Here is an 8,924-nt window from a genome sequence, read left to right as displayed (position 1 = left end):
GGTCCAGTCTTCTATTGCATTATCGAAGGCAGTGATATCGCCAGTCTTTGGCATCTTGAAAATCTAAGATGGCGTCTCCCGTGCTTTTCCTTCGCCCCCGATGGATCAAAATGGCGCCTCCCGTGCTTTTCCTTCTTCCCCGCCGAGTTAAGATGGCGCCTCCCGTGCTTTCCCGCCGCTGCCGCTGCTGTCAACGCCGCTCTCCGCGGTATTTTTATTTTTAACCGTTCCCGTCGTGGAGCGGACCCTCTGGGACACTTCCCTCCCTCTTCTTAGGTCCGAACGCTGCCCGGCTGCGAAGCACCGGCTGCGCCCTGTGTGCTCCACCCTCTCTCTCTCTCTTTGCTTCCCGACTCGCTGCCCGGCCCCGTTGCAGAGCCACCCGATCGAGCTCTAGCCCGCCGCAGCCCAGGAAGGATCAGTGCACTACCTGCCACCAGCCCGATTAGCTGGAAAACCACAGACTGGGGAACCAAGCCTGGCTCTTGACAGTCTCCCCTGCAAGTTTTCAATCCGATGATTTGGAGGGCGGTTGCCCACGGTCGACGCCCGTTTCTCTGGATTATTTTTTTTTTTTCTTTTCTGGCTTCGACCTTCAATAACGTCGTCTGAGGTGCTTCCGAGTTGCAGGTAAGTTCGTTTCTTACTCGTCGCCAGTGTAAGAGCCATAAAAGCTTAAGAAAATACTTTAAAATATTGGTTAAATAGCATAATAGTTAATTTACCTGATTGACTTATTGTATTAAGAAACCCCCTATTTTCTTGCTCCAGTAGTATAGTCCGAGACACCCCCTTCATTCTTGCCACAATGGTACAGTCCCTAAGCCACACATGGTATGCAGCCATTTTACAGTTTAAACTCCACGTGGCTGAAGGAGGCAGAAGTTGTGAGGTTTGGAACAATACAGTTTTTGACCGTGTTCGTTTATACGTGTTTGCTTTGTAATTCCGTTTGTGAAGTGTTATAGTAAACAGTTTAAAAGACAAAGCTACGTTTGGGAATGTTTTATTTCGACACGCGTCTACTCGTTGTTAACAGCCCCACAGCTCAGTGGCTGCCTGCTTGGAAACTAAGAAGCGCCACTACATTAGTCAAAAACTTGCTCCCTAAGAAGGAAAGGACGGAATCGTCGGCGAACGTATACATGAATGGTCACGGAGCCAGACGACAATATAAGAAAGCGAAGGTACAGTGACTGTTACTTGCTTTGTTCATTCTATTGAGAAGCTAAATAAGAGCTGCGGGAAAAATGGCCGAGGCCTTACGGAGCCAGGAGCTTCCCCCAGCCAGAAGGATTGCTGGCCAAAAGAGGGAAATAAAGCTCCCCCCAAAGGCAATGGAAGAGAAGTTACATAGAAGCATAGGTGCAAGGAAGGCTAAATTAGCTCAGATAACTGGAAAAATGAAGATAATTGATCGTCTCATGGAAGATAATGCTAATATTAAGAAAGCTGAAGACATAATGTATTACGATTTCTCCAAGCTGCATGAAGAATTTAATGTACTCAATGAAGATGTATTAGCACTTCTGTCTGAAGAAGAGGGAAACGCTGATCAGCACAACTGGTTTGATCTTAAATCAACCAGCATTAAGGACTATATCAAGGCCACAGAACAGTGGATGTTAAAGATTCGTCAAGATGCTGATACAGCAGAGACAGATAAAGTTGACGATGAAGTCGGACCAGACGATAGCATTTCAGAGACTTCCGCCAGACCGAGCAAAAATCGAAAAGAAGGTAGCTCTGTTTCTGGACGCAGGTCAGTCACTTCTACCACAAGCTAGTCGCGACGCATGAGAGAGGAGGTTGAACGGGCGGCGTTGATGGCGCGCGCAGCATCTTTAGATGAGAAGCAAGCTCTTGAACGGGAAGAGGCCCAACTGCAGGTCCAAGAGGCCCAACTGCAGGCCCAACAGGCCCAACTGCAGGCCCAAGTGCAGGCCCAACAGGCCCAACTGCAGGCCCAACAGGCCCAGGTGCAGGCAAAGAAAGAACAGCTGGAGATAAAAACAGCTATCACGGTCTCAGACGCCAGGTTGAGTGCGTATGAAGATTATGAAGGCTCACGGGACGGCGGGAGCGAATACTGCCAGTCAATGTTGTCACATAGAGTTGGATCCAGGGCACCTTCAAGAGTTACAAGAGAGTCCGAAGGCAATCCCCTGGCATTACAGCGTGGAAGAGTGGCCTCTCCACTAACAGGAGCACGTGATGCTACCCCAGACGTCAGACGGTCTAGACTAGACCCTGCTGATGACCACCAGAGGCCTGAAGACACAGGGAGAAGCCTATACCGAGTGATGCAACGTCAGAACGAAATTACAGAGATGCTTGTAAAACAACAGAATCTGTTTCGACTCCCTCAAAGAGACATACCAGTGTTCCAAGGCGACCCACTCAAGTATAAGCCCTTCATCAGATCCTTTGAACAAGCCATTGACTCCAAAACAGAGAGCAGCAGTGATAAGTTGTACTACCTGGGACAGTACACCAGTGGTAAACCACAAGACCTGGTCAGAAGCTGTGAACACATGAGACCGGACCGGGGATACATAGAAGCCAGGAAGTTGCTGCAGGAGCACTATGGTAACGAGCTGAAGATAGCCACTGCATATATTGAAAAGGCTATCAAGTGGCCACAGATCAGATCGGAGGACGGAGAGGCATTGAACGCATATGTTCTTTTCCTCATAGGATGTCGCAACACCATGGAGGATGTTGAATTCATGGAAGAGATGGACAATCCTACGACTATGAGAATCATCATCTCTAAGCTTCCTTACAGGATGAGAGAACAATGGAGAAGAACAACCTTTGAGATAATGGAGAGACGGAAAAGTAGAGCCAGGTTTGCAGACTTAGTGAATTTCATAGACAAACAGGCTAAAATTGCTAGGGACCCATTGTTTGGAAACATCCAGGACGCCAGCCCGACAACCGATGGAAGAGTGAAAGCCAAGCCTGTTGAATCAAAGACTCTCAGGAAAGGTGGTTCCAGGGGAAGCAGCTTTGCAACTATCGTCACTCAGGCCGAGGAAGAAGGGCCCCAGAACTCATCTCCCAAAAAGAGCAGCACAGTGACGCCTGCTAATGCCTTTCAGAAGCCATGCTTATTCTGCCAGAAGAATCATACATTGGATTTCTGCAGCGACATCAAAGCACAGCCACATAAGGACAGAATCGAATTCCTGAAGTACAACGGCCGATGTTTTGGATGTCTCTCTCGGGCACCTGAGTAGAAACTGTAAGCAAAGAACAACATGCAGAGAGTGCACTCGGAAACATCCCAGTCTGCTGCATATCCATAAAGAAGAACAAGTCTCTAAGAAGAGTGAAGAAAACAATACCGACGAGAAGGTTGTTTCAAGTGCTCTGGTGTCGCTAGAACCAGAGACTTGTGGACTCACTGGGGCCGGTGACAGTGATTGTATTCTTGCCATCGTACCAGTAAAGATCAAGTCTAAGAGGAGCGAGAAGCTTGTGGAGACTTACGCCTTCATGGATCCAGGTAGTTCAGCAACGTTCTGCATAGAATCACTCATGCGACAGCTGAACGTTAGAGGCAGAAGAACAGAAATCCTATTACGCACCATGGGTCATGAGAAGTCAATGCAAAGTTATATCCTGTCAGACCTAGAAGTGTGTGGACTTGAAGAGAAGGACTTCATAGACCTGCCTAATGTTTTCACACAGAGGGAGATTCCTGTTAGAATAGGGAACTTAGCCCTGCAGAAGGACGTGGATAGATGGCCTTACCTAGAAAAGGTGCGTCTCCCATACATTGAAGCAGAAATTGGCCTATTAATTGGAACCAATGCCTACAAAACTATGGAGCCATAGCAGGTGATAAACAGCAAGGATGACGGACCCTACGCCGTCAGGACAGCCCTTGGATGGGTAGTCAATGGACCGGTAAAGAGAGATGATGGCAACAAGTCGAACAAGGAGGAACGACAAAATGTCACAGTTAATCGCATCTCTATCGCAAGCATTGAAGAGCTGTTGATACAGCAGTTCAACGCAGACGTTTCAGAACGCAGCTGTGAGGAAAAGACAGAGGTGTCACAAGAAGACCATCAGTTCATGGATTTGATGACAAGGTCTACACAGTTCATTGATGGCCACTATCACATTGGTTTGCCACTGAGAGGACAGACCACGAAGATGCCGAATAATCGCTGCATAGCAGAGCAACGCGCCATCAGTCTAACGAGAAAGCTGAACAAGAACCCCGACTTTCACGAAGACTACAAAGGCTTCATGAGAAACATCATAGCGAAAGGCTATGCTGTAAAAGTGCCCGAGGAACAGTTGAACAGAGACGATGGAAGGGTCTGGTACATTCCTCATCACGGTGTGTATCACCCAAAGAAGAAAAAGATCCGTGTAGTGTTTGACTGCGCCGTCTCATTCAGAGGAACTTCACTGAATGACCAGCTGCTTCAAGGTCCTGATCTTACTAATACCCTCATTGGCGTCTTGACTAGGTTTAGACAAGAGCTCGTTGCCATGATGGCAGACATAGAATCAATGTTCTACCAAGTCAGAATCCCTGATGAAGATGCTGATCTTCTGCGTTTCCTTTGGTGGCCAGATGGCGACGTTAGTGAAGCGATGGTGGAATGTAGAATGGCCGTACACTTGTTCGGAGCCACATCATCTCCCAGCTGTGCAAGCTACGCTCTCAGAAAAACTGCAGAAGATGGCAAAGGCAAAGCACCATCAGAGGCTGTGGAGACAATCTTCAGAAACTTTTATGTCGATGACTGTCTGAAGTCCGTGTCAACAGAAGACGATGCCATCGCACTGTCAAGAGACCTTAGAACTCTGTGTTCGAATGGAGGATTCCATCTGACTAAGTGGATAAGCAACAGGAGAGCAGTTCTAGCTTCTATCCCAGAAAAGGAAAGAGCCACTGAAGTCAAAGATCTGGACCTGAGCCACGATGTCCTTCCTATCGAGAGAGCTCTTGGTGTACAATGGTGCATCGAGTCAGACACGTTCAACTTCAGGATAATGGTGAATGAAAGACCATCCACAAGACGAGGGATTCTCTCCGTGGTCAGTTCCATCTACGACCCTCTCGGATTCCTGGCACCACTCATTCTGCCGGTGAAGCTGATGCTACGAGAGCTGTGTAGAGACAAGAGAGGATGGGATGAAGATATCCCAGAAGGTCAAGCTCAGAGATGGCACAGATGGCTGACAGTTTTGCAACAACTTTCTAGCTTCAACGTCAGTAGATGCATCAAGCCCGTGAGTTTTGGAGTTACAAAGACGGCTCAACTACATCATTTCTCGGACGCCAGTGAGGACGGCTATGGCACGGCTACCTACCTCTTGCTGACAAATCAACAGGGCCAGAAACATTGTGCCTTCCTCATGGGGAAATCCAGGGTGGCTCCGCTGAAGCAGGTCACCATCCCGAGACTGGAGTTGACGGCAGCGGTTGTTGCAGTTAAAGTTGACCAGGCGATGCGGAAAGAGTTACAGCTCCCACTAGAAGAATCTGTCTTCTGGACGGATAGCACGACGGTGCTGAAGTATATAGAGAATGAGAAGATACGCTTCAAGACCTTCGTAGCAAACAGAATCTCATCCATTAGAGAAGCTACACAACCATCTCAATAGAGGTATGTAAACACCTCATTAAACCCAGCAGATCAAGCCTCACGGGGATTGAAGGCTGAAAACTTCATGAGGAGTGAAACTTGAATACAAGGCCCAAGTTATCTGCTGGAAACAGAGAGATCATGGCCAGAAAGACCAGATATGCCAAGTCAGATTGGAAGAGCCATAAAAGCTTAAGAAAATACTTTAAAATAGTGGCTAAATGGCATAATACAGTTAATTTACCTGAACGACTTATTGTATTAAGAAACCCCCTATTTTCTTGCTCCAGTAGTATAGTCCGACACCCCCTTCATTCTTGCCACAATGGAACAGTCCCTAAGCCACACATGGGTGCAGCCATCTTACAGTTTTAAACTGCACGTGGTGAAAGAGGCAGAAGCTGTGAGGTTTGGAGCAGTACAGTTTTTGACCGTGTTCGTTTATACGTGTTTGCTTTGTAATTCTGTTTGTTAAGTGTTATAGTAAACCGTTTAAAAGACAAAGCTACGTTTGGGAACGTTTTATTTCGACACGCGTCTACTCGATGTTAAAAGCCCCACAGCCCAGTGGCCTGCCTGTTTGGAAACTAAGAAGCGCCACTACATTAGTCAAAAACTAGCTCCCTAAGAAGGAAGGGACGGAACCGTCGGCGAACGTATACATGAATGGTCACGGAGCCAGACGACAATTTAAGAAAGCGAAGGTACAGTGACTGTTACTTGCTTTGTTCATTCTGTTGAGAAGCTAAATAAGAGCTGCGGGTAAAATGGCCGAGGCCTTAAGGAGCCAGGAGCTTCCCCCAGCCAGAAGGATTGCTGGCCAAAAGAGGGAAATAAAGCTCACCCCAAAGGCAAGGGAAGAGAAGTTACATAGAAGCATAGGTGCAAGGAAGGCTAAATTAGTTCAGATAACTGGAAAAATGAAGATAATTGATCGTCTCATGGAAGATAATGCTAATATTAAGAAAGCTGAAGACATGATGTATTACGATTTCTCCAAGCTGCATGAAGAATTTAATATACTCAATGAAGATGTATTAGCACTTCTGTCTGAAGAAGAGGGAAACGCTGATCAGCACGACTGGTTTGATCTTAAATCAACCAGCATTAAGGACTATATCAAGGCCACGGAGCAGTGGATGTTAAAAATTCGTCAAGATGCTGATACAGCAGAGAAAGATAAGGTTGACGATGAAGTCGGACCAGACGATAGCATTTCAGAGACTTCCGCCAGACCGAGCAAAAATCGAAAAGAAGGTAGCTCTGTTTCTGGACGCAGGTCAGTCGCTTCTACCACAAGCTCGGCGCGACGCATGAGAGCGGAGGCTGAACGGGCGGCGTTGATGGCGCGCGCAGCATCTTTAGATGAGAAGCAAGCTCTTGAACGGGAAGAGGCCCAACTGCAGGTCCAAGAGGCCCAACTGCAGGCCCAACTGCAGGCCCAACAGGCCCAACTGCAGGCTCAACTGCAGGCCCAACAGGCCCAACTGCAGGCCCAAGTGCAGGCCCAACAGGCCCAAGTGCAGGCCCAGCGGGCCCAGGTGCAGGCAAAGAAAGAACGGCTGGAGATGAAAACAGCTATCGAGGTCTCAGATGCCAGGTTGAGTGCGTACGAAGATTATGAAGGCTCACGGGACGGCGGGAGCCACTGCCAGTCAACGTTGCCACATAGAGTTGGATCCAGGGCACCTTCAAGAGTTACAACAGAGCCCGAAAGCAATTCCCCGGCATTACAGCGTGGAAGAGTGGCCTCTCCACTAACAGGAGCACGTGATGCTACCCCAGATGTCAGACGGTCTAGACTAGACCCTGCTGATGACCACCAGAGGCCTGAAGACACAGGGAGAAGCCTATACCGAGTGATGCAACGTCAGAACGAAATTACAGAGATGCTTGTAAAACAACAGAATCTGTTTCGAATCCCTCAAAGAGACATACCAGTGTTCCAAGGCGACCCACTCAAGTATAAGCCCTTCATCAGATCCTTTGAACAAGCCATTGACTCCAAGACAGAGAGCAGCAGTGATAAGTTGTACTACCTGGGACAGTACACCAGTGGTAAACCACAAGACCTGGTCAGAAGCTGTGAACACATGAGACCGGACCGGGGATACATAGAAGCCAGGAAGTTGCTGCAGGAGCACTATGGTAACGAGCTGAAGATAGCCACTGCATATATCGAAAAGGCTACCAAGTGGCCACAGATCAGATCGGAAGACGGAGAGGCATTGAACGCATATGTTCTCTTCCTCATAGGATGTCGCAACACCATGGAGGATGTTGAATTCATGGAAGAGATGGACAATCCTACGACTATGAGAATCGTCATCTCTAAGCTTCCTTACAGGATGAGAGAACAATGGAGAAGAACAGCCTTTGAGATAATGGAGAGACGGAAAAGTAGAGCCAGGTTTGCAGACTTAGTGAATTTCATAGACAAACAGGCTAAAATTGCTAGGGACCCATTGTTTGGAAACATCCAGGATGTCAGCCCGACCACCGATGGAAGAGTGAAAGCCAAGCCTGCTGAATCAAAGACTCTCAGGAAAGGTGGTTCCAGGGGAAGCAGCTTTGCAACTATCATCACTCAGGCCGAGGAAGAAAGGCCCCAGAACTCATCTCCCAAAAAGAGCAGCACAGTGACGCCTGCTAATGCCTTTCAGAAGCCATGCTTATTCTGCCAGAAGAATCATACATTGGATTTCTGCAGCGACATCAAAGCACAGCCACATAAGGACAGAATCGAATTCCTGAAGTACAACGGCCTATGTTTTGGATGTCTCTCTCAGGGGCACCTGAGTAGAAACTGTAAGCAAAGAACAACATGCAGAGAGTGCACTCGGAAACATCCCAGTCTGCTGCATATCCATAAAGAAGAACAAGTCTCTAAGAAGAGTGAAGAAAACAATACCGACGAGAAGGTTGTTTCAAGTGCTCTGGTGTCGCTAGAACCAGAGACTTGTGGACTCACTGGGGCCGGTGACAGTGACTGTATTCTTGCCATCGTACCAGTAAGGATCAAGTCTAAGAGGAGTGAGAAGGTTGTGGAGACTTACGCCTTCATGGATCCAGGTAGTTCAGCAACGTTCTGCACAGAATCACTCATGCGACAGCTGAACGTTAGAGGCAGAAGAACAGAAATCCTATTACGCACCATGGGTCATGAGAAGTCAATGCAAAGTTATATCCTGTCAGACCTAGAAGTGTGTGGACTTGAAGAGAAGGACTTCATAGACCTGCCTAATGTTTTCACACAGAGGGAGATTCCTGTTAGAATAGGGAACCTAGCCCTGCAGAAGGATGTGGATA

Source organism: Somniosus microcephalus, chromosome 12 (genome assembly GCF_052327205.1).
Source record: "Somniosus microcephalus isolate GS21.2 chromosome 12, FLI_Smic_1.0, whole genome shotgun sequence".
In the NCBI taxonomy this organism is placed as follows: Eukaryota; Metazoa; Chordata; class Chondrichthyes; order Squaliformes; family Somniosidae; genus Somniosus; species Somniosus microcephalus.
This window is presented reverse-complemented; position numbering follows the sequence as displayed.